This window comes from Lathyrus oleraceus, chromosome 5 (assembly GCF_024323335.1).
Source record: "Lathyrus oleraceus cultivar Zhongwan6 chromosome 5, CAAS_Psat_ZW6_1.0, whole genome shotgun sequence".
Taxonomy (NCBI): domain Eukaryota; kingdom Viridiplantae; phylum Streptophyta; class Magnoliopsida; order Fabales; family Fabaceae; genus Lathyrus; species Lathyrus oleraceus.
In genome coordinates, this window is record NC_066583.1 from 349,502,890 (window position 1) to 349,526,886 (window position 23,997).

Sequence of the window (23,997 nt, forward strand, 5' to 3'; positions counted from 1 at the left end):
CGGGACTCGTTGTCTTCTAACTCAAACATTTTTCTTAAACCAGTGGTTGCACCATGCTCAATGGCCAGCTTTGCATCTTTGTAGGAAGCAAATGAAGGAGCTCTTTTCTCAATAGGCTCAGCAATAGATAACGCTTGGAAAGGAGTTCCAACTTCGACCTCAGCATCTATATAAGAGAAGGAAGACAAATGGCTAACCAGGAGAGCCCTTTCTCCCCCTACCACCACCAGCTTCTTATTTTTCACGAATTTCAATTTCTGGTGTAGGGTGGACGTCACGGCGCCTGCCTCGTGAATTCATGGCCTGCCTAAAAGACAACTATATGATGGGTGAATATCCATGACCTGGAAGGTAATTTGGAAATCACTTGGTCCGATCTTGATCGGGAGATCAACTTCCCCAATCATAGTTTTGCGAGACCCATCGAAAGCTTTCACAACAATTCCACTCTGTCTCATGGGAGGCCCTTGATATGATAGCTTCGAGAGAGTGGATTTCGGCAACACATTCAGTGATAATCCAGTATCCACCAGCACATTGGACATGGCGTCGTCTCTGCAGTTCATAGATATATGTAATGCCAAGTTGTGGTCCCTTCCCTCCTCAGGGAGATCAGAGTCACAAAAGCTCAGGTTGTTACAAGCAGTAATGTTTGTAACAATGCTATCGAATTGCTCCAAAGTGACATCGTGATCCACATATGCCACATCGAACACCTTCTGCACAGCCTCTCGGTGTGGTTCTGAATTTAAGAGTAAGGATAACACAGATATTTTGGATGGCGTTTGTAGAAGTTGTTCTACAACATTGTACTCGCTCCTTTTGATGAGTCTTAGCATCTCATCACAGTCTTCTTTCTTATTTCCACTAGGGCCAACAGAAGTAGGAGTTTTCAGTATGGAGGAGGGCTTAACAGCAAGTGCCGGATTCGGAGAATTCAGAACGTTCCTAATCGGGCATTCAACAAAATCAGCATTAATTTGAGGCTTCGGCGGTGCTGAAAATACACGGCCGCTACGGGTCAAACCGCTAACATCGATAATATTCTCAACAGAAGAAGATGGCAAGGACACCTCTTTCCCATTCTCTACTGCTACGGCGTTGTAGCGATAGGGAACTTCCTTTTCAGAAGAGTAAGGCACATGACCAGCAGGCTTAATGATCAGAGCGGAAGAAGCCTTCTGCTTGCTACCATTGTACTTGATGATAACAGGCTCGGGTATCCGAAACACTGGGGAGATCACATTGACCTCGCGCTCATTTTCATCAACATTTATATTCTGGAGGATCTCAATGACTCCTTCATCCATCATTTCCTGAACATCCTTGCGCACCTGGCAACAACCCAATCGGTTAGTAGAGCAGACTCGACATCTATCATGGTCATGCTCATAATGACTGTAATCACATAGAAAATGATGCATTTCGACCAGAGACTGTCGAATATGACCAACATATTTGACTTTGTGCTTGCCAGGGCAACCCTGGACCATGTTGACAGATTTCCCATGTTCGGGCAATGGGTTCTTCTTCACATTAGGACCTACGTCCTCAAAACATAGAATTCCACACCTCACAAGGTCTTGAACCTTGGTATTCAAAGGGTAACAATTCTCCACGTCGTGGCCGGGAGCACCAGAATGGTAAACACAATGTAACTCGGGCTTATACCACCACTGGGGGTTAGCAGGTATAGCCGGTGGGTCCTTCGGAGTAATCAGCTTCCTCTCTATCAAAGAGGGATATAACTCTACGTACATCATCGGAATAGGATCGAAAGTGACCTTTTTCCTCTCGTAACTCGTACTGGTTTGATTACTGTTTCGAGGCTGGTAGGCCTGCTGTTGCGGACGGAGCTGTTGTGGTTGATATTGCTGAGGTGGTTGATGATTATTGTTGTGATGCTGGTACTGTTGATTATCTCTAAAGACATGTGCTATATGAGCCACATGGTGCTGGATACTGGTGGGAAGCACGGTCTTCCTCCTCACAGAGGGTCTTCTTGGTTTCTCATCTTTCTTCCTTGCAAACGCCCCATAACGTTTGGCAGAAGAGCCTTCTTCTCTGGTTAACCGTCCTTCACGGACCCCTTTTTCTAGACGCATCCCCATATTTACCATCTCGGTGAAGCAGAAGGAGTGCTAGCAATCATCCGCTCATAATAAAAAGAACTTAAAGTCTTCAAAAAGATCTTAGTCATGTCTTTCTCTTCTAGCGGAGGCATGATCTGTGCTGCCACCTCTCGCCACCTCTGGGCGTACTCCTTAAATGTTTCTTTATCCTTCTGGGACATGGCTCTCAATTGAACTCTATCGGGAGCCATATCCACGTTGTACTTGTATTGCTTGACGAAGGCTTCGCCGAGACCATTGAAGGATCAGATGTTCGCGCTGTCTAAACCCATGTACCAACGCAAAGCGGCACCGGACAGACGGTCCTGAAAGTAGTGGATGAGTAGTTGGTCATTATTGGTTTGAGTCGACATCTTCCTGGCATACATGACCAGGTGGCTGAGAGGATAAGTATTTCCTTTGTACTTTTCAAAATTAGGGACCTTGAATTTCACAGGGATCTTCACATTAGGGACCAAGCAAAGTTCGACAGCAGACATGTCGAAAATATCCTTTCCTCTGAGAGTTTTCAATTCCTTGCGAAGCTCAAGAAATTCATCGTTCATAGCATCCATCTTCTCATAAACATCTGGACCCTCAGACGACTCAGAATGATAGATGGTGTTGTCTACCCTGGGCATAGTATGCACGAGAGGAGGAGGAACAGCAAGGACCGGGCTAGATGCCGGCAGAGAAGCAAAGATGGGCATAGGACCCTCATGAATGAAATTGGGAGGCATCCCCCACGGGAACCCGCTTGGCATGGCTGTTGGAACAAAGTGTGTATTGGCAGCGGGCACAATAGAGGAGACAGTCTCGGAGATAACTGTCCTCTGGGGAGGAGTTGAAGGTGTCGGAGAAGACTGGCTATGGGTAGCCATGAATGACTCCATCAGGGCAGTCAATCTGGCCACTTCCTCTTTCAGCTCGCGGTTCTCTTGCTCTAGGTGATCCATCAATCTTGAAATGTTGACTCTAGTGTAGTACCGGTGAGTCAGCTTGTCTTCAAAATAAATGAAGGACACAAAGTTAGACCACAGGGCAAGGGACCGGAAACAAAACCTGCTTTTGTGGAGAAATGGAGAAGTGAAGTTGGAGAATTGTAATAGCTTGTAGTGAAAATGAGAAGCTTGGAATTGTTTTTATGAATTTTGGTGGAGTTTGGAGAAGAAGAGAATGGGTTTTGAGAGGTTGAAGAAGGTATACATGGTGAAAAGACAAATCTGACCATTACGTCATGGCGCCCGCCATGAAGCTTATGGCGCTCGCCATGTCTTTGGATTTGGTTGGGGCCGACTATGTTGTTTGCTTCTTGGGCCTCAATTCTCTCGTCTTCATTTTTGTAATGGGGGGTGTATATAGGTATCCATGAATGTTGTTTTTTTTCATTTAAGATTGATAAAACAAAATAAAACAAAACAAAATAAAATAAAATAAAATAAAACAAAACAAAATAAAATAAAACAAAATAAGATAGTAAAGTAAAATATAAAATAAAACAAAATGGACATAAAAACATAATAATTATAGTAATGCATATCATCTGTCTCGGCGTCGTGTGAGGCAACTGATACTTCAACCTGCAAAGCAACATTAGCAAGCTCTTGGCGACTCTGAGCTATCACCATGCGAAGCTTAACTAATTCGGACTGCATGCTCGGAGTCTGGAGATTAGGATTGTTGGTACGGACTTTGATTCTGATCGGTGCAATTTTCGGCGCATCTACCGTCTCTCCCTGCCCTTCTATGGCGTAGGCCCAGTTGGCCTGATCAATCACACAAGTCACCTGAGGGTCAGGTAAAGTGAAGTGGTGAATGGTCTCACCCTTAATTAACAGCCTGTATTAATTCGGTTGGAAAGAAGATCTCCTCATGAGGCCACAGTCCAGACAGAAATCAATATCCATCAAGGTGTAGCTGCAGTAAGACGTCAGGTGATTTGGTCTTCTATCGAGTCCCAGGGTTGAGGCTATATGAGTCACCGTGCTTCCAACATGTATAGGGCTCGCAGAAGAGCGAGCATTAAGATATAGACTCTCGATCAAGAAAGCTCCACAATCGACCGGACGTGACTGAGTGGTAAAGTACACGAAGAAGATCTCTGTAACACTCATATGCGTATCAGGGTCACTCTTCCCTAGGAAGGTGTGGACAATGATCCTCTGGAAGTATCGGAAAGCAGGGTTGTGAATCTTGTTTGAGATTTGGGTGGAAGGGTCAGGACTACCTCCACATGTAATATTGTTCCAAAACTTCTCGACGTATCGGCTCAGAAAGTAGCTCATGGGAAGCTTAGATGAAGCATCATAGGCAGTCTGAAAACCAAGCAAGTCTCCGAAATGCTTGTGGTTGAAGGTGTATTCTACCCCAAACAACCTGAAGTTAATGTATCCTCCATCACTGGTGTGACCAACATAGGGCTCGTAGATAAGCGAGCTCAGGAACTCCAAAGTCAGGTTCATGTAAGTCACGTGAATAACATCAGTGTATTCATCCCACTGCAACTGATTGCACAAATGCCTGACACTAGGCTCAATGCCTAATGCCTCCATGCAACTCGAGTCGGGATATCTGGTGGGCAGCATTGGGAGCTGTGAAAGCATGGTGTAGCTCTACTCTTGAACTGGGTCACGAAAGATTACTGGCATGGTGTCGATATTCTCCATTCCTGAAAAGTTAGATTAGAAACAGAGGGCACCTGAAATCACAAATATTATAACTTTTAGTCTCCACATATATATATATATATATATATATATATATATATATATATATATATATATATATATATATATATATATATATATATATATATATATATATATATATATATATATAAACTAATAAAAATATAAATTGAAAATAGTAAAAGTAAAGGAAAGGAAATTATGGGTTGTCTCCCATGCAGCGCTTGTTTAACATCGTTTGCTTGACGATTCGAACTTTATATGTTAGAGGTAGGAACTGGAGGGTCGGCCAGAGTTTAGTCATGACATTCTGTGGGTATGTCACCTCCTTGGTATTGCTTCAATCTTTGTCCATTTACCACGAATGGATTACAGGAGTTGTTCTAGATTTCAACTGCTCCAAATTTTAGGATTTTGGACACCTCAAAGGGGCATGTCCATCTCAAACGCAACTTACCTGGAAAAAGACGTAATCTTGAATTGAAGAGGAGAACAAAGTCTCCTATATTAAATTCCTTTTTCACGATCCTTTTGTCGTGCCAAGATTTGGTTCTCTCTTTGTATATAACGGCATTCTCATAAGCGTTATGGCGGAGTTCCTCCAATTTGTGAATATCAAGGACTCGCTTCTTGCCAGACGCCAGGTAATCCAAATTTAGGGTCTTGATGGCCCAATATGCCTTGTGCTTGAGTTCAAAAGGTAAGTGGCATGACTTCCCGTAGACCAACTAGTACGGTGTAGTTCCAATAGGGGTTTTGTAAGCAGTTATGTAAGCCCACAGTGCTTCTGTTAGCTTTTTAGACCAATCTTTTCTAGATATTGATACAATTTTCTCCAAGATCTGCTTAATCTCTCTGTTAAAAACTTCCACTTGACCATTAGTCTCGGGTTGATATGGTGTTGCTACTTTGTGCTTTACTCCATATTTCCTTAGGAGTTTATTTAATATCCTGGATATAAAATGTGATCCACCGTCGCTTATGACAAGTCGTGGAACTCCAAATCTGGGAAAGATATTATTCTTGAACATCTTGATGACTACTCTTGTATCGTTGGTGGGTGCGGCTATAGCTTCTATCCACTTGGACACATAGTCAATGACTACCAAAATGTATTTGTTTCCCAATGAAGATGGAAAGGGTCCCATGAAATCGATACCCCAAACGTCAAATACTTCTACTTCTTGGATGTTCTTCAAAGGCATTTTGTCACGTCTTGAGATGTTTCCAGCGTGCTGGCACCGGTCACATCGTACAATATAAGTATGGACATCATGCTATAATGTCGGCCAATAAAGACCAGCTTGAAGGATCTTAGCGTATGTCTTGGATGTGCTTGAATGTCCACCATAGGGTGAAGAGTGACAATGCTCTATGATGTTTCCGACTTCTTCTTCAGGGACACAACATCGAAATATGTTATCAGTTTCTCTTTTGAAAAGGAGTGGCTCGTCCCAATAGAAGTGTTTTATATCTTTAAAGAACTTCTTCTGTTGATAGTTGAGGTCAGGTGGTACAATATCAGTGGCTAGATAGTTCACAAAATCAGCGTACCATGGTACTCTGCTAATTTCTGAAACGGTCCCAAGGTTGTCTCTATCAGGTTCAAGGGGAGCGGTATCTATCTTAGCTATCAGTTTGTCATAGGTGAAGTCATCATTTATAGGTAAATGATCTGACTTTAAATGCTCTAATCTGGAAAGATGGTCAGCAACTACGTTTTCTGTTCCTTTTTTGTCTCTAATGTCTAAGTCGAATTCTTGTAGCAAAAGGATCCACCTGAGCAATCTAGGTTTTGCATCCTTTTTTCTTAGAAGGTAACAGATAGCTCCATGGTGTGTATAGACTATAATCTTAGATCCTACAAGATAAGACCTAAATTTATCGATTGCGAAAACTACAACTAGGAGTTCCTTCTCTGTATAATTTAATTGAGCGGCATCTAGGGTTCTACTAGCGTAATATATTACGTGTAGTTTGTTATCTTTTCTTTGCCCTAAAACAGCTCCTATAGCGAAATCGCTAGCATCACACATTATTTCAAAGGATTTAGTCCAATCCGAGGTTTGTAGAATGGGTGCTGAAATTAATGCTTGTTTTAAATGATCAAAGGCTTTGATGCATTTTTCATCGAAAATGAATTCAATGTCTTTCATCAAAAGGCCAGTCAGGGGTTTTGTTATTTTAGAGAAGTCTTTTATGAAGCGTCGGTAGAAACCAACGTGTCCAAGGAAACTACGTACTTCTCTAACTGTCTTAGGAGGGTTAAAGTTTTCTATAGCTTCTATTTTTGCTTTATCGACCTCAATGCCTCTTTCAGATATTATATGTCCTAATACTATGCCTTATTTGACCATAAAGTGGCACTTCTCCCAGTTTAACACAAGGTTAACTTCTACGCATCTCTCTAGGATTTTCTAAAGGTTAATAAGGCAGTCTTCAAAGTCTAATCCACACACCGAGAAGTCGTCCATGAATACTTCCATGATTCCTTTGAGATAATCTGCGAAGATTGACATCATATAACGTTGGAAAGTAGCTGGCGCATTACAGAGTCCAAATAGCATTCGTTTGTAAGCAAACGTTCTGTAAGGATAGGTAAAGGTTGTTTTCTCTTAATCCTCGAGGTGTATGGGTATTTGGAAAAATCCAGAATATCCATCCAAATAACAAAAGTAAGAGTGTCTGGCAAGACACTCCAGCATTTGATCTATGAATGGAAGGGGGAAATGGTCTTTCCTAGTTGCCTTATTGAGCTTCCTATAATCTATGCACATACACCATCCACCTTCTAGGCGTTTAGCTACATGCTCGCCCTTCTCGTTTGGCACGACTGTGATGCCTCCCTTTTTGGGTACCACATGTACATGACTTACCCACTTACTATCAGAAATCTGATAGATTATACCAGCTTCCAGTAGTTTAAGGACTTCCTTCTCTACTACCTCGCTCATCACAGGGTTGATCCTTCTCTGATGTTCTCTGGAAGGTTTTGAATCCTCCTCTAGTAAGATCCTGTGCATACACACGGATAGGCTAATACCTTTTAAATCAGAGATGTTGTACCCTAAGGCACAGGGGTACCTTCTTAAAACATTCAAGAGTTGATTCGTCTCGTCTTGATTTAAGGTGGCAGTAACTATTACTGGGCGGTTCATTTCTTCATCCAAGAACTCATATCTTAGGTTCTTAGGTAGTTCCTTAAGTTCTTGGGCTGGTTTTTGAGAATTAGGTGAAGGGTCTAGAGTAAGATCCAGACATTCGTTAGTGTCAGGTTTCGTTTCCTCTAACTCGTCATCTTTTTCGTTCAGGTTTGAAAATGGTTCGATCTTAGGTTCTCCTTGATCAAATTCTCTTATGCACTCATCTATGATATCTATCACATAACATGCGTCTCCTAGAATTGGTGCCATCAGGAATTTCGAAAGAATGAACTCGATCTTTTCATCCCTTACTTCGAAGGTTAATTTCCTTCTTTTGACATCTATTATAGCTCCGACTATTGATAAGAATGGTCTACCTAAAAGGATAGGGATATCTTCGTCTTCTTTGATATCCATGACCATAAAGTCTGTTGGGATATAAAGTTGACCGATCCTAACTGGGATGTCTTCTAAAATGCCTATAGGATACTTAACAGACCTATCAGCTAATTAAAGGGACATCTTAGTTGGTTGCGATTCTCCTAGGTTTAACCTTTTACATACAGCTAAGGGCATTAAACGTATAGTAGCACCTAACTCTAGGAAATCTTTGTCAATCACATGACTCCCTAAAATGCAAGGTATAGAAAAACTACCAGGGTCTTTCTCCTTCTTAGCAAGTTTATCCTCAGAAATAAAGTTGCATTCCAAGGGTTTTGGATCGTCGAGCCTATGCTTGTTGGTTAAGATGTCTTTGAGAAATTTGGCGTAAGACAGAATTTGAGTGATAACTTTGGTGAGAGGAATCTCTACATGAAGCTTTTCTATCACTTTTAAAAATTTTTGGTATTGGTTGTTAATTTTGGTTTGTTTAAGTCTTTGCGGATATGGGATTGGTGGTTTGTACGGGGGTGGTGGTTTGTAAGTTTTATCCTTGGCTTCACCTTCTTGGTTGGTTTGTTTCTCGGGTTCCTCCGGTTCCTCTTCTTGGTTGGTAGGTATGGAAGATTTGGACTCGCTCATTGATGGGTTACAAGGCCCTTCGTAAGCAGTCCCACTTCGTAATGAGATAGCGTTAGCTTGCCCTCGAGGGTTTCGTTGAGGTTGTCCAGGGAATTGGCCTCCAAGTGTAGTTTGTGGGGCTTGGTTTTATACTACCTGTGAGATCTGGGTTTCAAGCATCTTGTTGTAAGTGATTATCTGATCAACCTTGGTTCCTAATTGCGTTATAAGTTCGTTTACGTGAATGTTCTGGTTTAGGAATTCTTTATTTTGCTGAGTCTGACCCGATATAAAGCTCTCCATTATTTTCTCAAGGTTAGACTTCTAGGGCACAACTTGCATAGGTTGGTTTGGTTTTTGGGCTTGATAACCTTACGGTCTCTGAGGTGCATGATTTTGGATAGGGTTTTGGTTTTTATAGGAGAAATTTGGATGATTCTTCCATCCAGGGTTGTAAGTGTTTGAAAATGGGTTACCTTGGGCGTAATTCACTTGGTCGGTATTCAGTTTGTTCAAAAGGTTACACTCCACCGATTCGTGTCCTTTAGATCCACAGACTTCGCACTCTGTATGGACTACTGCTACGGTTTTAGTGTTTGTAGACATATGTTCGATCCTAAGGGATAAAGTGTCCATTTTCCCGTCCATCATGTCTAGAGAGCTTACCTCATGTATTCCACCTTGGGTATCCTTTTTCTCTATTGATGCTCGTTCAGTTCCCCATTGGTAATGGTTTTGGGCCATATCCTCAATTAGGTCACAAGCTTCTGGATAAGGTTTGTTCATCAACGCGCCACCAGCGGCAGCATCAATGCTCATCTTGGTGTTATAATGGAGTCCATTGTAGAAGATATGAACGATCAGCCATTGTTCTAGGCCATGGTGTGGACAGACTCTTAATAGCTCTTTATATCTCTCCCAAGCTTCGAAAAGAGATTCTCCTTGGTTTTGAGCAAATCTAGTTATTTGGTTTCGAAGAACAACAGTCTTACTAGGGGAGAAATATCTAGCAAGGAATACTCTCCTAAGGTCTTCCCAGGTAGTTATTGAATTAGCTGGAAGGGAATCTAGCCATTAACGTGCTGTATCCCTGAGGGAAAAAGGAAATAATCTTAAACGGATCGCATCAGGTGAAGCGTTGTTAGATTTAAAGGTGTCGTCTAGTTGGATAAAAACTTTTAAATGTTGATTCTGGTTCTCAGTAGCGAGACACGCGTTTTGGTTATGTTGCACTAATTGCAACAAAGACGGTTTTAGTTCGAAATTGTTAGCAGGAATAAGGGGGTTTAATATACTCTAACTAGGTTCCTCATCAGAGGGTTGGGCGAATTCCTTAAGAGGTATCCTATCGTGATTCTCGTCCATAGCTTTCTTAATTCGGATGAGTAAGAGGCGTGTACGAGTATAACGTTCGGGTTCCGCTGAAAGATCTACTAAATTTTCGGTACTACGGGTTCTTCACATTTACGGATAATAATGGCTTAGTCTATATGGTGTAACAACAGGGTAAGAAATTTGACGAAGTTGGTACCCGACAACGGCGCCAAAGACTTGATCGTATGTTATTCGTAAGTGCACGAATTATGTCAAAGTAATATAAAAGAATATCGATCCCACAAAGACCAATCGTCAATCTATCGATTACTATCGTTACGGTGTTTATCTAAGACAGTATAAAACAAATATTGGGTTTGCAAAATAACGGTAAATAATAAATGCAGGTAAAGACAGGTTGAATGTATTTCACGTCAGTTAAGTGATGTTTCGATTGTCTAAATAGAACTACTTATGAGGCAATATTTTCTACTCTTGAAAATAATCCATTTAACAGGAACTGTCGCTTACGCGTATTCAGAACTAGGTTTACCCTTAAATTAAGGCATTTTATTGTCACTTATAAAAGGTGCGCAAAACGCTAAAGTAGTAAACCTATTTTTAAGCAATGAGACTCGTAAACTTAGTTGAAAAGTGATTTTGATTTGGAAAGTTTACCCAAGGAGTTTCCTGATTTTAAATCTATCCAAGGACTCTGCACAATCTTCTGCAAATTTGATTTCAATTAGATCAAATATTTCCTAAAATGTTTTGACATCTTTACTTCGTAAACAAGTCAAGGAAAAAACAGTCTTTTGCTTTTTTTTAACCTATCTATTTGACTCACATATTTCGTGAACTAAATCTTCAGCGTATCTTTAGATATCTCATAAAAGGAAACAAATACTACATACCAAAACAGGTCATAGTCCTATGTTGAACCAACATGTCAGGACATCTTTTTCTCCATCTGACTAGAATACTTGTTTTTCCAAAATACAACCAATCACTACATACCAGACCTAACAAGTCTCATTCACAAGATATGAGATTAATAACTATCTGGACAACCCTCTTACTTTAGAGGAGGGTGAAGAGTGTGCTTACTACAACAGGTTGCATCGTGCTGATTGGAACATATAATTGATCAAAGAAGCTTTGATTTTTCCGAGAAGGTCGTATGTTGTGAATGCTTCGGGGTACTCATGACTGTGAATGCTCAGGTACTCATGACTCTTCTCCTTTATAACATCAGGACCATGAGTCATACATCATCCATTCCTATAGATACTACTTGTTTGTTGTACTACATTTTTAATGAGTGGCATGTGGATGTCGCCCGAGTTATTTCTATGGAGATCAGAATGATTTCCTCATATGGTCATAGGTTTGGTACAAGAACTTCAACCACCTTAGCTTTTCCAGGACTTATTATGGGTTTATGCGGGCTTGTTGGTGTTGCGATTTATTTGGTGGTTCATGGAACCATTGAGGGAGTTGTGAATGATCGCTACATTCTTAGACATTGTACGCCTAGAGGATAACTTCCTGCAGACGCAACACAACCACCACCACCACCTCATGTGCAGTAGTAATATGATGAGAAAGTCGCATGCATATACACTTGGGATGTGCTCTAGGAAAACCAGAGATCTTTTTCTTACTTACATGATTCCATGTGCGGGTTACAGTTGCAAACTCGCGAGCCTCATGTTGACCACCCTTTGCCTACCAAATATGAATTTTCTTCTTTTGTTGACTGGCCTGGGGATAGGATATTTCATTTCGTAGGGGAAGTTGGAGGTAGCAATTTTGGACATACTGGCAATGCTGAGGATGAGTCTAGTGGAGAGACCATTGGCCTAGAGGAGACGAGCGATAGTGATGAGGATTGGGTGGTTTGATCATCTTTTTAGTAATTATTGTTTATTTTGAGTAGTATTTTTATGTTGTTTTTTAATGAAATTATGTTGTACCATCCTTTTAACGATGAGGATTTGTGAACACCTTAGGGGTATTACATGTCGCCTTGATATTTCGATACACCATGTTTGGGTGGTTTATGAGTAATATATTAAGTTGTTAATATAAGTTTTATAGTCTATGTGGTGTAGTTAATTTAAAGTCTAGTTTCAATTAAGTTGAATATTTTGTGTTTGTTCCTAAGTTTTAATAACTTAAAGAAACCAAGTGATCATTTCAAGATTAAATGGACCAACATGCAATTGAGTTGTAATGATAGTGCTTAAAAGAAGTAACAAGTATAAGGTACACGTGTATTTGCTTTCTAAGCTTAGCATGAACTTCGAACATTGATTTGTACAAACATCATACCATGAAAAAAAAATCGCAGTGCATGTTCATAGATGAATCGCTTTAGATCCTAAAAAAGTGTGAGGAAGCTATCCATTATCCATTAAATCCAGGAGACCAACATTCCTTGTTTTACCTTGATCTTATTATGTTTAATCATGCATTTGTGTTGATTTTTTTAAAAGCATGAAAGTGATCAAGGAAATGTTTTTAATTGAGCATAACCACTTGGCCTAGAAAAAGCATCAACCCACCTTGTGACTGAGTGAGAATTTGTTTAACCCCTTTGAACTTTTGTTTCATGATACATATTGATGATTGAATTGTAAAAATTGTACATGAAAAATAAGTTCATCATTGAGTTGTGAAACGCATCTTGATTTTTTGTTGAAAATCACTTAAACCTTTAACCATAAATTATGGTTGCGTTTTTCCTTGCCTTAAAAAGTAGGGGAGCATTCTTGGGTTGCGTTCAAAGTTGGGGAGAAATAGGTTGGTTGATAAGATTGAAAAAGAAAGTGGTTGAAAAAAAATAAGAAAAAAAATTTATGAATAGAAAAGAAGCAATGCAAAGAAGAGCTTTGAAAAAGAAAGAAAAATGGTAAGAATTTTATGCGAACAAGTGAGCTCATGGTTGTAACAATGAATCAAAGAAAAAAGGGTAAGGATAATGTGATTGTTTAAGAATGTGGGGTGTGAATGCTCTCATAAGATTATGCAATTTTGTTTCAATAACTTGAGAAATGACCCTTCCTTCTTAACCAATCCAAATTAAAACCCTTCAAAGTCCTTAGTGATTCATACTTTTGTGCTTTCAATATAATTTTTTGATGAATGCATAATTTGGTCAAGATGTTAGAAGGATTTTTGTATGGGAGTAAAAGTCCCTCATGTTGTTTCTCATTGATTAATGAATGTGTTTTTATGTGTGATTCATGTTTGAATTTGCATTATGTTAAGAAATTTTAGTATGAAGTGTGCATTTAGCATTTGTTTCAAAGGCATGGTTTATTTTTGAATATTGGTAAGCTTTAGTTTGGTTGTGTTATTGATTTTGAACCATGAAATTGTTTTTGTTCTTAAAAACTTGTTGTGTCCCATTTTCTTAGAGGTTGTTTTTTGTTGTTTTGGGTTTGAAAGACTTTTGTTTGGGGGAAAACAATGTTATAAGTTGGGGAGAGTTGTTAAGGGCCAATTTGTGTAAATAATCCAGAGTATTTTGTGGCCCTTTTCATTTGATATCAATAGAATTTCTTGCTAGCACCTTAGTTTTAAGTGTAAATATGTAGATTTTAACATTATCATGTAAATAGATTTTGTTTGATCATTTTGGTGCAAATTTGTAGGTTTCAAAGCCTATTAGAAGTATGAGAAACATAAAGGCACCAAGCAAGATGCAAAGTTTCAATTTTGAAGATTCCATGTTTTCCAAAGCAGGCTAAGCGCGACCTTGGCGCACTTAGAGAACGAGGGGACGGTGGAAAATGGGAAATTCATGCTAGGAGTGCGTTTAGCGCGAATCAAGGCGGTTTAAGTTATTTTTTTGTTGATCGTGCTAAGCGCACTCTGATGGGGCTTAGCGTGATTTCACTTTTATGGACCATGCTATATATACTTTTGGCTAGATATTTTGGATCATATTTCACTCCAACTTTATTTCAAAGGTTTTTTCAGATAAAAAATCATCAAGAACTCAAAATCAAGATTTCAAAGCATCAATCTTCGAGTTTTTCGACGTTGATGCTTGTGAATCTCCTCTTGTTACTTATTGGAAAGCCAACATGGTTATGGGTAGCTAAACCTTCTTGTATCAATATTAGATGTAATCAATCTTAACTTATATGTATTTCTTTTGATCTTTTGTATGTGAACAACTTGATAATCAATGTAGATGATAATCTTTGCTTTTATTGAATATTTGTGGTTTAAAACATTGTTGAGAAAGATCTTTTAAGTCTTGGACTAAGTTTATCATCTATCAAAGAACAAGCCTAGACATGGAAGTGGAATTTGATATTCACTTTGTATCAGATCACTAGTGTTATTTGTATTGTTTAATAGGTTGAGACATCGTCGATTAAACAATACGGTAAAACTCACAATATCGTCTTAGGCATGAGAGGTATGGTTGAGCGATATGTGGTTATGTTGGTTATAAATGAAGTTAACATGCTTAATTAATCGAATACATACAAAATAGGTTGATGAAATCTAGTCTTGATATATCTTTTAAAACGTTAATCTTTATAAACTTTTATCATTGCTACAAACTCTTATGAATGTCACTTTCGCCAAACCAAAAACATTTGAAACCCTTTCTTAAGACATTGTAAACTGTAGAATGGCGGTAATATCACATCAATGCATGTGGAGACGATAAAATAAATACTCACCGAAAAACACTTTTCGACATGGTTGTATATGCGTTACTTACAATCACTGTCTAGTGCCCATTGTAGAAAACTAGAATACGCGCTACCTAACATCACGGTTGTATTACATAACCATTGTAAAATGTTTAAGGTGTCATTGGTTCGATTCCCATCAACACCATTTTTGGGATTTAAATTATTCTGGATAGCGTTCAACAATCAACATATAAACACATTTAAATTTAGCAACCGTTGTGAAATCAATTTCTTTTTTTATATATATATTTATGCTTTTATACATTTCCCCATTTTTAACATGTACTTTTGTGAATCGTATCAGACCATAAACAATAACATGCATTTGTAAATCGTATCATACCAAAAATTATATTACATCAAAGGCAATGATTAATTCATGATTAACATATACATCATATCATCTAGTCAACTAAACACAATGGCCTATAATTATTTTTACTTATAAATAATTGCATTCCATAATTATTGTATTATTTTGACTCACACAATTGGCATGCACAATTAATACATTGATTGAAACACTTGAGGAATTAAGGCATGCCAACTAGGTGATACATTGATTTATCAAGCTAAATTTTTCTCGATAATAATACATAAAGCTCTAACCTAAATTAGTATTAGTTTTGTGCTCCACACTTCAGTTTTAAAATCAATTGAATACATGCACCTATATTAGCCCGATCATACTTTGACACATTACAATTTATTGGATACATGAATGACAGTCTTCAATCTTCATGCTTAGTTGAATTCATGTAGTTCTCAAGGTCTTCATCTGATTTAGAATCAGTTGAATCTAAATTCATTAGGTCCTTCACAACAGCCTCTACCTTCCTTATCTTTTAAGGGTTAAGATTCTTGATAAGAATCTTCTTATAACATGTTCCACCAGAAGATGAGAAATCTAATGACGAAGAAGATGAGAGAAAATATGTGCTAGGGTTTTTCTATGAGAGATAAGGCGATACTGTCAAGAAGCGATAGCTAATTCGCTTATATATGGATAAACAACTTTACCACGGTCGTATTCAAAAACCGTGATGAAATATAACTCCTTTCGCAACAGTTGACATTACCAACCGTGGTGTGTGTGTGTGTGTGTATATATATATATATATATACATACATATACATTACCAACCGTGGTGTGTGTGTGTGTGTATATATATATATATATATATATATATACATATACATTACCAACCGTGGTGTGTGTGTGTGTATATATATATAAGTACAACACTCATTGTAACTAAAAAATAGAAAATTATTGGAGTTGTAATTCGAATTCTGTCACTCCATGAATGTATAATCACGGTTGATGGTTTTAACCGTAATGCAATATTTTTCGTAAATATAAATATAAAAAAAACGCGTTAAAAAATGAGGTATTACCACAACTAACGTGAAACCGTTTTAAGTTAGTGTCATCAAAGATATATTTTTTAGTAGTGATGACAAAGTTAAATTTTATTCAACAATACACTTCATAAATTCGTAAACACATTTTCTTACCATATTGTTTATCTGTTGTGTTTTAATCTTTCATGTCTTGAGAGGTTTGAACTAATTAGTAAAAATTGGTTAGTTTTACTTTTGTTTTAATCTTTCATGTCATTAAAGATTTGAACAATATGGTAATACTGATTAGTTTTTTTTAATCTAAAATGCTTACTAAATATGCTAGGAGGACAATACAACACATTTTCTACCACTATATAAATGACACTATTGTTTAATTGATGTAAGGAGAGTTTGAACTTTAAAAGATATAAATTGATAAAACTATTTCTTAAATACAAAGGAAGAAAAATGGCTGGAATTATCAAGTTCATTCTTACTATAATTATCTTTATTTCTATATTGATGGTGCCATCCAACGCTGAAAGTAATTTATTTTTTAAGATTTAAAAAATTTCCTTGTTACTATGTACACAATGTTTTATCAAATATTAGCTAAACTTTTATTCTTATTTTTTCAATATAGGAATTGTTAAATGTATACAAGTTACGGATTGTTTACAATATCATAGGTGTCAGCCACCAATGCTAATGAAGTGTGACAATAAACAATGTAGATGTGTTCCAGTGACCTATTTCATTCGTTATGTTCCCATATGATTCTTCATATTAAGTTCTCATATAGTTCTGCATTTGGTGTTGTATCTAAGAGATTATTGTATTACTATATCATAATTTGTTTTTTTACTTTTCCTTTCAAGAATTTTGTAGTTATGTTTAATTTTATTTAAATCGAATTCTTCTCTTTTAATTTCAAAATATCTTCATAGATTTCATTCCAGGTATGTATCATGATCATTTCAATCCTACCATCTATTAGAATAATACGTGTAATAGTTAAGTTGAATAAGTGTTTATATTGCTTATAAGTCTGCATGTTTTTTTACATGTTCATGTTATAGTATCAATACACTTCCCACCTTCAATTTTCATTTCTCTTATATTTTAATTCTTTTATTGGTCTCATATGTACTATTCAATTTTAAAAGATATGAAAATCTAGATATTCACTATAAAAATGTAAAAATCTATTGTTATAAGTGCATATTTAATAGAAGATTTGTCTATGTTTCTACTTACTAACTAAATATAATGTGTGGTTAATATATTTTCTATTTCAAAAGAAATCTCGCATAACTAAATTGAATTAGATTATGTAAGTTATAATTTATTATAAAATTTACATGTAATTTAAAATGAATATGTTTCAAAAGACTTTTTTTTATATCTTTAATTTTGTATGAAGATTGGGATACTTCAACTTTTGTATGCAAACCCCTTCACAGGGCTTGATCATGAAGATTCTTACACTCACCTTACCAAATTCTATGAGATTGCTGGTACAATTGGAGCCCCAAAAGCGGAAGAAGAGCAAGTGTTCAAGAGACTATTCCCATATTCTTTAAATGGAAAAGAAAAAGAATAGTATCTTGATAAACCTACTTAAACAATGACCGATTAGAATGTGTTAGAGGAAATATTTCTTGAGAGATTCTTTACACACAATAGGTTCATGGAAGCAAAGACTTCAGTTGTGGTTTTCTCACAAGGTGCAACGAATCCCTTAATGAAGCTTGGGAGCGGTTCAAGTCAATGGTAAGGAAATGTGAAGGTCATGGTTTTGATGAACTTACTCAAATTCATATCTTTCGTCATGGACTTAAACCACAACCTAAAACTCTATTGGATGTTATCACAGGTGGTTCTCTGATGTCAAAGATTGCGGAAGAAGTAATAGCCATTATTGATAGAGTGGCACTCAACGATCATCATGGCCAATACGACCGAGGTACGACATAAAGGAAACCAAGAATCATTGAATTTGGCACAAATGATGCAATTCTAGCCCAAAAACATTGTCATCTCAACAGGTGGAGTTACTCACACAATAAATGTAGAAGCTCCCACAACAAATTAAAGAGATGTAAGAGATTCCTAAAAAGCATCAACAAGTTGCTTCTTGTGAATTGTGTAAAGGAGATCATCCTACAGGTTATTGTCCTTCGGTTGGAGAGAAAGTGAATTATATGGGAGATCCAACTCAAAGTCAACGTTATCAACCAAGGCAAGCACCTTATCAAAACAACCAAGGTTACCAACAAAGAGAACATAACCAAGGTTATCAACAAGGTTAGAGACAAGAGGTCAGACCGTCAAATCGTCTAAATCCTTATCAAAACTACACTCAACCTCCACAACCTCAAGGTGGAAATTCAAAGATAGAAGACACTCCCATCTGTAACACCCCAAAATTTGCCCTCCTCATTCATGAATTCATTTAGCATTTCATATTGCATTTCATCATGTCAATCAGAATTAGATCCTAAAATATATATATATATATATATATATATATATATATATATATATATATATATATATATATATATATATATATATATATATATATATATATATAAATACATAAATAAAAATAATAAAAAAAATAAATAAAATATAATAGAAAAAACATGGACTTGGACCTCTCTCATTTGAGCCCACAAAGCCATGAAAATCAGGTTATAAAAGAGGGAGATCAGATAGAAAAAGGAAGAGAAGCAAAAACACTCTGAGGTTTCCTTGGAACAAAACCCTTGACAAAACCTGGAGAGAAACCTGACAGAGAACTCAGAGCAACCCCCAGGCAGCTCTGAAAAATTCAATCTGACTCACACACTTTCATCTCACGCAAACCCTAACATTGCCTTGCAAACCCAACCGTGCCATTTGATTTCAACCGGTCTCTCCCATCAGGTTTGCCTCATTCCCATAATTTTATGCTCTTAATTTGGATCATATGAATGTATGAGGTATGATGGATGAATTTCATTATGTTTTTTCCCAAGGGTTTAATTATGCATGAATGGGTGAAACCTATGCCTTGAATGTTTAATCATATGATTTCTGAAATGTATTCTACAGGGTTTGAGGTTTTTGAAACCATACTGTTATCCATGAAAAAAATGCTTATCGTGTTTCACTAACCCTTTTGTTGAGTTTTTGTGAGGGCTCACAGACTCTTGCAGAGATGGTTTGCGTGGTTTTCCCACTTTACTTGTGGGATACCCCCTGGAGGTTCATTTCGATTACCTGTACTGACTCACCTTTCTTTGATGGCATTAGCTTGGGAGATCCCTGGGTTTCTTACTCCTTTAATTGCTGTTACTTCGGATCTTTATCCGTGTGGTACTTTTACCTCTTTTCCGCATTTTATCGCTTTCTTAGCTGGAAGACCTCGATAGGAGCCATTTGTTTTCTTTTGTTTATTTACTTCTGAGCCCCTTGTTGACACATTTACTTTATACATGTTTGTTTTGTATGTGTTCGAATCCCTGCAGGTAGCGCGGTTCCTTCGTCAAGGACTGCCTTTTTGCCCTTGAGCATCCCAAACCCTAAAACCCAAAGCAACACGTTAACTCCTTTTACTACAGGCGAGTAAGTCTCCAAAGGTCGAGCATCCGGTAGATTGCGTAGTGACGTCGTTCGTCCAAAACCCAATCCATAACCCCGTAGTTAGCCGAACTATGGCTTGCTCTGATTCTCATTCCAGATGAGATACGTAGGCATAAGACACGATGTCTTAGCGAGCACACATCCCCCCAACCCATAGGTCAGCCGAGCTACGAAGACTCTGATTCTCATATTCAGATGAGATACGTATGCAGTGGATGCGACATCCGCGCGAGTCATTTTCATTTAACCCTTTTTTTTGTGGTAAACAGCACAAGATAAACTCACACCCTTTAGACAAGAACTACAAAAGTGGATCCCGTAGAGTACTACAGATGCGTAGGGGTGCTAATACCTTCCCTTCGCATAACCGACTCCCGAACCCAAGATTTGGTTGCGAGACCCTTGTCTTTTCCTCTTTTCAGGTTTACTTCGAGCGTTTCCTTTCCCTCCTTTGGGATGAATAACGCGCGGTGGCGACTCTTCTGTCATTTTCTTTCGCCGGTTGTTTTTTCGCGCACTGTATTCTTCAGGTTGCTACACCATCCAATTCATATAGATGTCAATGGCTAACCAAAAGAGTATCAATGCAGCCATTAAAAATCTTGAGATTCAAGTTGGTCAATTGTCTAAACAATTAGCTGATCAACACAAAAGAACTTTTTCTGCCAACACTCAAGACAACCCCAAGGAGCATTGCACGTATATTCTAAGTCGTAGTGGTAGAAAAATTGGCATGGGCATTGGTGATGAAGTGAATGAAGAGGAAATTGTAGTAGAAAAGGAGAAGGAAAAATATGAGATTGAAGTAGAAAAAAGTGTTAAGGGAGAATTAGTTGAAAAAGAGAAAAGTGAGAAAGAAGAAGTAGAAAGGATAAATAGAGATGAAAATAAGAAAAAGAATCAAAAGTGTAAGGAGAAGTTTAATAATATTAAAATTCAAAATTTTCCATATCCTCATGCTCCTTCCAAGAAGGACAATGCTAGGCACTATGCTCGATTCTTGGATATATTTAGTTAGTTACAGATTAATATTCCATTTTCTAAGGACCTTGAGCAAATGCCTGCATATGCAAATTTCATGAAGGATGTCCTTACAAAGAAGAGAAGATATATGGATCAAGAAACAATCACTCTTGATGTTAGTTATAGCACAATCATTTAAAGGAAGATACCGCGGAAAGAAAGTGATCTGGGAAAGGTTGCATTACCGGTCATAATAGGAAATGTTTACATTGGAAAAGGTTTGATTGAATTGGGGTCTAGCATCAACTTGATTTCGTTATCCGTTGTGAAAAGGTTAGGAAGCATTGAGTTGAAAAGAACAAGGATGACATTGTAATTGGTCAACAAGTCTATAACTCGTCCTTATGGAGTAGCGAAAGACGTGTTAGTAAAAGTGGATAAATTCTTGTTCCCGATTGACTTTGTTGTTATTGACATGGAGAGAGACGATGATGCACCATTGATTCTTGGTCGACCTTGTAGCGGTAAATTCATGACCATCAAGGGTAAGCTTAACGTCAATAAAACCATAGTCGCCACCATACTTTTATTGTTTCCAAAGGAAAAGGGAAAAGTACGAACAAAACCCAAAGATAAGAAGTTTTCAAGTCAAAACTAATAAAAATCTAGAGATTACACATAAGGGGGTTGGTTATATAAAGGGAAGGTGTTAGCATCCAAAGTGTCCTAGGTACTCCTAGGGAGCCCTTTTTTATGTGTGAATGTGTGTTTGGTATAAAATATGTTTGAAAAACAGAGTGTGGGGATGAGAAAAGAATTCATTGATTATATTTTTGTGTTTGACAAGACCTTCAGACTTGTGCCTACGTACCAACATAAAAATGAGGGATCAAAATCTGGTAGTTCGTGGTATCAATTTCAAAATGAGTGGATTGATTTTAATCAAAATTTAATTTAAAGAGGCACAAAGGGCCCAAAATCTTGAATGATGTTGTAAGACCCTAATTTTGACCCTAAGATCCCTCATGCATTTTCATCATAAGCATTGGCATTGGGATCATGCCTTGGCATCTTCCTTACCCCTCATTCATTGGGTTTGTTTTGGGTAGAGATCACCAAGAACTTTGTGATTGTATCATACTTGTATTTTATCATTTCACTAACCAAAATATCAAAAATATGTCTTTGCATTTGCCTAACTCTTTTGTAGGTAGGGCATGATCTTATTGATTCATCAAGTTCACATCTAGGGTTTGAGACCCTCATAAACAAAGAGCACAACCAAGAATTTATTCAAGAATGGTTATAAGCATCATATATGAGTCCCAATGATCTCTACATGTTATATTGATCAAGTTTTCTTCAAGAGTTTGAGGGTGATTTGCCTTGGAAACCCTAGTTTGACTAGGTATCTTTAGTAACTTATCCATCAAGCTATCTCACCAATTGATCAAATTTCTCAAGGGACACTTCAAATATCATCATCTTATGCATATATGATCTACCATGGGCCAAGAAAGTCAAGATAATTGGAAATTAGCAAGTTGGTTGATGGTGGTTGGCCAGATGAATTCATCTGATCAAAACTGGATCTCCCTAGTCCCTATCTCCTACAATTTTCACCATATGAAAATGATTCCAAGATCAAACTTAATATAAATGACATTCCAAATAACTTTCATGTTGATGCCTAGAGCTTTTTTTGCTTGGAAAATCATTTTCTATGTTGAAACATTATATGTCATTTTGTCTAAACCCTTATTTGAAAGTCAACATCCCAAGGCCATAACTTGCTCAATTTTTATGAGATGAAATATTTCCAAGTTGCACAATCAAATTAAATTTGTCTACTTCAACGTTTATGTTTGGAGTGGGAGCTAATTCAACTTTTTTGAGCATGTGATTTTTCCAAACTTCAAAAACGCATAACTCTATCATTTCAAATCCAAATGACATGAAATTTGTGACAATTTTTAAGGTCTTTGAGAGATATATAACTTTGATCTCACCTTTCCAAAACGCTCAAATTCATTCATTTTGGATGAGAAATGCATAGGTTGTGCATGGCTTAAACAGGCTGATACCATTTGGCATGGATTAATCTTCAAACACCAATGTACATTTTCCTTGCAATCCAAGCCAACTTCAAACCATCTGATATGCAATTTTGGACCTCAAGCTATCATTTCATGGGCCTATGTGGGCCCATGCATGATTACATCATCATTTGCCAATTTTGGAAAATGAAAGTGAGTGTGCAATTATCAACCAATTCAGCTATAAATAGACCTCCAATTGCGCCAACTTTGATCCCCCATTGAAAACCCTAACTTCTCAAAGGATAAACCTGATAAATTCGTTTGAATTTGAGCTTGAATCTCCACTATTTTGGAATTAAATTCTCCTGGAATCCAGTGCTTCTAAACCATTCAATCCTTCTCCTACAAGCAAGTTGAGTGAGTCCATGCACAAGCAAGAGCAAGATCCATCGAATTCAGACCTCCATTGAAGGTATTTTTCAGAAATTTTAAACTCTTCGATTCTCTTAAATTCTTGCTCAATTCCATTGATTCTTTGGTGGTCTGAAGTCCTACCAATGTAGGCAAGAAGATTGAGTTGCTTTGAGGTCAAATCGAAGCAACTCAATTCATGTACCTCAAATTTCAATTCCACATATCTCTCAATATATTTGGAATTGGAATGAATGGAGGTCAGATTCGAGCTCAATGTCATTTTTTCTTCAAGATCATGTCCTTGTTTTTGTTTTTGGTGATGGTTCATGTTGACTAGTCCGGTGAGTTCCACCGGAGAAGATGACCGGAGCTCTGGCTCCGGCAGTGACTTGGCCAACCTTTGAACCACATGATCCTCATATCACATTTTAATCCTGAGCGTTGGTGTTGATTACCACATTTGCCATGCAGTTGACTCACGTCTATGTGGAACGCGCGCTTTGGATCATCAAATCTACCACCTCAATTAATGAGGGAGATCTGATGGTCCACGTAATTTAGAATTTCTGAATTTTCATTTTAATTGCATTTTCTTCAATAATTCATATTAAATTCAATATTGATCC

The 23,997-nt window shown here is 37.5% G+C and overlaps 1 non-coding gene across 1 annotated transcript; it reads left to right on the forward strand.

Annotated features, from left to right (window-relative positions):
* Window positions 1-9,817: 9,817 nt before the first annotated feature.
* On the forward strand, window positions 9,818-9,924 carry LOC127089444 (small nucleolar RNA R71). The gene has a single exon (XR_007791040.1). It is a non-coding gene; the product is annotated as a small nucleolar RNA R71 (small nucleolar RNA).
* The last annotated feature ends 14,073 nt before the right edge of the window (window positions 9,925-23,997 follow it).